This window comes from Passer domesticus, chromosome 2 (genome assembly GCF_036417665.1).
Source record: "Passer domesticus isolate bPasDom1 chromosome 2, bPasDom1.hap1, whole genome shotgun sequence".
NCBI lineage: Eukaryota > Metazoa > Chordata > Aves > Passeriformes > Passeridae > Passer > Passer domesticus.
Genome location: NC_087475.1, coordinates 7,421,068 through 7,427,093, shown reverse-complemented (window position 1 = coordinate 7,427,093; position 6,026 = coordinate 7,421,068). Strand labels below are relative to the sequence as shown.

General features: G+C 42.5%; 1 long non-coding RNA gene across 1 annotated transcript; it reads left to right on the top strand.

The window, feature by feature from the left end:
* The first annotated feature begins 310 nt into the window (after positions 1–310).
* On the top strand, positions 311–1,534 carry LOC135295183 (uncharacterized). Its single transcript, XR_010357205.1, has 3 exons — positions 311–397; positions 646–734; positions 831–1,534. It is a non-coding gene; the product is annotated as an uncharacterized LOC135295183 (long non-coding RNA).
* The last annotated feature ends 4,492 nt before the right edge of the window (positions 1,535–6,026 follow it).

The following is a 6,026-nucleotide window of genomic DNA, read 5'->3' as shown; positions in this document are numbered from 1 at the left end:
AACACAAACCTGGCATGTTTTTTTTTTAAAGACTTCCAACTAATATACTTGTAAAATAACTTTAATCAATGCTACCTCTTGGGGAATTCCTAAGTAATTGCTAGAATACAACTAATTATTTTGCTGTTACTTTACCATTCAGTCATTACTCTTCAGTGCAGTTGTAACTTTTGCTAAATATTAGCTCTCTGATGAGCACCCCTGTTAGGCTGGGTTTTTTCTCAAGAAAATGTGTAATTTACTTAATTAGTTCCATTCATCTGTTTAACTCCTTTGCTGCCATGTTACCACTTCTGAGAACATTTGGCATTTCTAACTTAAAAGCCTGAGAGGAACCTCCTAAGGAAAAAGTAGGTGGTTTCAGCTTTGTGAGTGCTTACTTACTGCAGGGAAAATGGTCAGTACCCTTTTCCTAATGGATAAACCCCCCAAATATCAATGGCTTTTGTTTCTCAGGAGGTTCAGAAAGGGGCAGGGTGAATATTTTTTTTCTGAATATTATTCAGAAAAGTTGTAGGGGGGGAGTGTTGGGTGTTTTGCTGTGGTGGTTAAAATATCTGTTTTTTTTCAAGCTGGTTAAATATAGAATGTAGCTGGTGTTGGCAGCTCTGTTTAAAATTAAGCTTAACTTCTTTTTCCTCATAGTTTAGACTAATGGAACCATAGAACAGCTCAGGTAAGAAGGAACTTTGAGAGATCATCTGGTCCAACTTTCCATGGGAATGGGAGCCTAGGTGAGGTTATTTAACACCCTGTCCACATCTCTGGGGAGGTTGCTCCAGTGAGTGGTTGGATTTCTAATGCTGAAAAAATTTCTTTCTTACACTGAGATAAAATCTCAGTCTTGTCTTGCAGCTGCTGCCCCTTGTCTTCTCCACGTGGCTCCTTCTGAAGAGAGAGCTTCAGGTCTCTCTGTAGCTGCTCTTCAAATAATGAAATACAGGGACAGGGTTCCTCCGAGACTTCTCCAGAGAAAAAAGACCTAACTCTAGTGAAAACAAAGGCAATGAATGTATTGAGACTTCTGCCTTGCCAGCATTATGGTGTTTCCCTGCCCCATCAGCAATGGACCTGTGTCTTCCCTGTGCTCCCACTTTCTGCCCATGGATCTGAAGACACCTTGCTTCTTTACTTGGCATCCTTGGCCAATTTCAGTTCTAGATGAGCATCACATTTCCTGTCCAGGGAATTGTTGAAGTTTTAAAGCCATTTAATACCATTCCAAATGTATTTAGCTGTATTAATTGCAATGTATTACCTTTTGTTATTAATTTCCAAGGATTCTGTAAAATACACTTCTTTCCCCTCTGCACCAGCCTTGGCTTTTGCCTGTGTGCAATGAGGTGGTGTGTGCTTAGACACTGTCACTTGGAGTACTCTGTGGCAGTTCATTATTGTTACTATTGCAATAATTATATTAGTAAAACAAAGCTATCACTAAGGTCTGCAATGCCAGCAGAAGCTTCTTGCAATTTATTTAATACTGGGTACTGACAGGTAATAATGGCTTAAAAAAGTGCTCATAAAAGACACTTCCCCCCCTAACCTGGTTAGAAAGGTTCTTATGAAATTATTGCAAGCACTGGAATTTATTCAGATTCTGTAAAAGAAAAGATTCCCTGTGATGTAGGAGTGTGGGGTTTTTTTTGGATTTTTTTTTTTTTTTTTCCCTTATCAAGTCTCTGCTGACCTTTTTAGGATTATTTCCACCTGGGTTGCACATCAATGCACCTGAGCAGCAGCACAAACAGCACAAACCCCAGGACTGCCCCATCCCTGGTGTGCTGAGCCCTGGGAGGGGCTGTGTTGGCTTGGCTGACCCAGGAAATCCCTGCTCCCTTATTCCATGCCCTTCCCTCCCTTGCTCTGTGTCCTGCTTCAGTGGTGTGTGGCCATGTGCAGAGCCAAGGGGCAGGGCAGCCTGGGAGTGTGCTGGTAATTCCATCATCCCAGCACTTCTTTGCTCAGTGATTCATGGGAATATATTAGTAGCAAACCTGACTGGCATTATCTCCCCATATTTGGGGGCAAGGGGGAGAAAAATGCTACTGGTCCCATTTCCAGGATAAGGGGAGTGGAGAGATTTGTCCTCCTGTGGGATCTCGTGATTACCAACAATAAAAATAAACAAAAATTGAAATATTGATGGCATTTCTCATGCACCTGGCTTTTTCTGTAGCACAGTGGAACACTCTAGGTGGCTTACTTGTCATCTGCATATAATCTATTGTAAAAAGTCCTCCTTTTAGACATTCTCAATCTCTGCTTAATGAAGAAACAGGCATCATGAGAGCAGTTTGTAACAAATTTATTAGCCAGTCATATGCATTTAATTAATGTATAGCACTGTATTCTACTTGCAGGCTAAATTAATAAGGAACAGAAACAGATGGATGCTTTTATCTTGCCGAAAATGAAGACACACTTAATTTTCTCTGCTGCTGATGTAATTCCAGTCTGATCTGCTGCCAGAGGTTCTGGTGGTAAATTTGCCTGCTGAATTTTTTAAGGTGTAAAGAGCATTTGGATCAAGCCTGACTAGGAGCTGTGGCACTTCATTTATTCTCTGAGTGAAGAGCCTGCTTCACCTGCCCTCTCCTTTACCTCTGAGTGTTGTTCAGAGTGTTTTCTTCATATGTGGAGAAAGCTAAACTGGGAGGGCAAGGAGCCAGTCACGTGTTTGTGCCAGGAAAATGCAGGTTGTGTGTGACCTAAATGATCACCTTTCAAGGTCAGGTGGGGGTTGGCAGATCTCCCTGCAGGAGAGGACCCACGGGGGTGGCTCCCTGTCACCCCAGCAGCTGCACACAGTGATCCTCTCTAATGCCTTGTGTGTGTAACTCCAGAGTCATTCAGCATCCTAACAACAGCTTTGATCTGATTAATGCAGCCCAGCAAGGGTTTCCACAGGAATCAGCCATGGGGTGCTTTGGAGTGTGTCAACCTAACATTAAGTAGCCACAGGTGGCCTTTTGCTGTTAGAAGGGTAAAAAATGTGACTTCACATTGCTGAATCCTCCTGGAATTGCAAACCGTGGGCAACATGATCCCTGAGAATGCATTTGTGTTTTCTTTAGCCTCACAGTCACCAATCATCTATGGTTTTCTCTGTCACCTGTGTGTTAAGATGTTAAAAAAGAAAGGGCAAGACTCTGCAGTTATATTAATACAAAGCCAGAACAAGAATCAAGAATGTCAGGATTTTCCAGTGCTTATCTAAGGAAGAAGTGTCTCCAAGTGCAGGTGACACACCACACCAGCAGAACAAGTTATTTTGAGAAGAGCTGAGCAGATACTCTATTTCTTTCCAGCCTTTCCTACCCAAACTAACCCCCAAACCAAAACCAAACAAAAAAATAAAACCAAAAAACCCAGCCCAACAAAACACCCAAACCCCCAAGTAATGAGTAGTCAGGCCTGTCAAAACATCATCACTTGCATGAAAACCATCTTATCTTACCTTCCTCCCCTGTTCTCACAGTCCAAATTATTTTTAAACTGGAAGGCTTAAGAAAGCTAGTTATTTACTTTCCATACACAGTATTTGTCATAGTTTGACAGTTTACAAAATGTGTATGTTTGGACGAAATGCCTTTTTTCTTACAGAAAATTTCCAACCTGTTCAATTTGTAGTTAAGTGGCTGCAGCATGTGAAGCAGTGTGTTATATTTAGCTCTTCTGTCAGGTGCTACTCCTAATGGAGTTGTGCAGTGGACTATTCACTTGTGAGCCCTAAGTGTTTTTCTTGAGACAATAAAAAAAGGAAGGAAGCATCAAACAACGGGAATAGGAACAATGAGATTTCAATAAGGGGAAAGGGCAAAATCAGCAGACCTGGGAATACTGCTAGGCACACTGCCACCATTAAAATACAAAAGAAAGCATATGGTGAACTGTGACACAATATTCTGTATAATCAGATAATTTAGCAAGATTTAGTGGGTTGCTTTATGGCTGAAGCATGGAATGGAGCAATAATTATTAATCTGTCACTTCCATTGACTTTGACTACATAGGACAATTGCCGCTTGATCTGCTCTACAAATCCAGACTGGTCACATTCTCACTTAAACTGTGCTAATTCAGGTTGTCAGAAGCTCAGATTAATTGGTGCTAGGGATGCCCTGCCATGTCTGCTTTCCTCTGACAATGTCTCCTCTACTTAGGGCAGGGAGATGGGTATGGGAGCTGCAGTGATGCCTCAGCTCTGCTCCAGGAACCACAAAGCAGAGGAAGCCTTGGATGACTAAACAAATGCAACAGCCCCAGCCTCAAGGTGACCCAGATCCATCCTAGTGCTGGAAAGGCCTTGGCTGTGGTGAGATGACAGATATCTCCACTTTTTCCACTGGAAGCAACATCTCCAGCATTATGTTCATTGTTGGAGGCAGCTTTGGATATCTCACACACACCTCTGGTTGTGTCCTATGAAGATTTGTTGTTTGAGACACTGATCAAAAGGTTTTGCTCCTTTTCTTTGCCATTTCACAGGTTTTCCTAGAATCCCTTTTGTTGATTTCTAACATATATTGTCTATAAACCGTCAAAAATTCCTCCTCCCCCGTTCTTCTCCTCCTGCCTATTTTCTTCTCCCATTCTTTCTAGGAGTACACTGTGTTCTGCATGGATTTAAAGCCCTGCTATGAGATTTCATGCTCCAGGTTCATTACTGCTTACTCATGAACCAGGCAGCAGCTGAGTAATTCACCTTTACAGAGCTCCTGACACACAGGGGTGACCAAAAGACTGAGTCTAAGGATGGCATCACCATCAAGGTGACTTCTGAGCCACCAGAGCATTAAATCTGTTTTACTGGCGGCACTGAAGGCTATTGGATGCAGGGTTTTTGGTGGGGGTGGGGTTTGTGGTTGTTTTTTGGTGTGGTTTTTTGAGGGCTTTTTGTTTGGTTGGTTTGATTTTGCCTTGGGGTTTGGTTGTTGTTTTTTTGATGGGGTCTATTTGTTTTTTAATATAGGCTTCCTGCTACACTACCAAACATTGACTCTTGTCTCAGTTTTTCCCTTTTGAGGTGCCTCCCAAATAAAGTAATTCTCACAGCCAAAACACTGTGAGCATTAGCAGCACTGTGAGGATTTTATCCTGCAGTTTACAAAGAAACAGTGTTTGATATCAAGCAAAAAAATATTTCCTTAACCTCCTTCTGTGGAAACACACAAAAAAGTTGCTCTGAATGTATGGCCTGAGACAAAGGTGGAGTTATTAATTCACCTGCCTTGTCTTCAGGGTGCACAATGAATCTGTTGGCAGACAGGCATATTTCTTGCTTGGAGTATTCCAGCCACACAAATAAACATGGTTTTCTGTCTAAAAACTGAGAAGTAAATGAAAAGTGCTGAGAGAAAAGGCTTCAGGGTTTAGTGGCTGGGCTGTGAAGTCTGTCTTCTTTTCTTATTCCCTTTATTGATCATGTGTATCTTCAGTAAGTCTCTCCTGCTCTCTCTATCAGTTTTCTTTACTGTCCTATTGCTCCATCTCTGACCCATGAAATCTTGGTTTTTCTCTGTGTGCTTGGTGCAACAGGCTGCACTGAGCCAAGCAAGAGAGATGTGTGCAGGGCACAGAAATGTGTGCTTGCCAAGGGGGCCTAACCTGGCATTTCTATCGGTGCTTGCAGCCAGCTGTGAGGGTGGTCACTTGCAGATGTGGTGACAAAACCTTCACCTCCATCCACAGCCATTTTCCCCAAGCACTGAGAATGTCAATTCCTTAAGAGCAGCAGAAAATCTCCCTGCAAAATTGCTGAGCTGTCTGCACATAGCAGAGCAAAGACCATGACTTGCAATTTCATTCTATTGTGTATATTTTGTGGGTTTGAGCATCCTGGCTGCCCCCTCCCCTCGGAGCTTGCTGTGCTGCCCACATCAGCAGGAAGATCCTGCTCCTTAGGGGTGCTGCTCAGTCTCTGTAAATCCCTTTGTGCCATGCAAATAACAAGGAATCATCAGACAATCTCTCATGAAGCTAATGGTGCTTCAAATGGCTGTATGGATTATATTTCTTAGCAA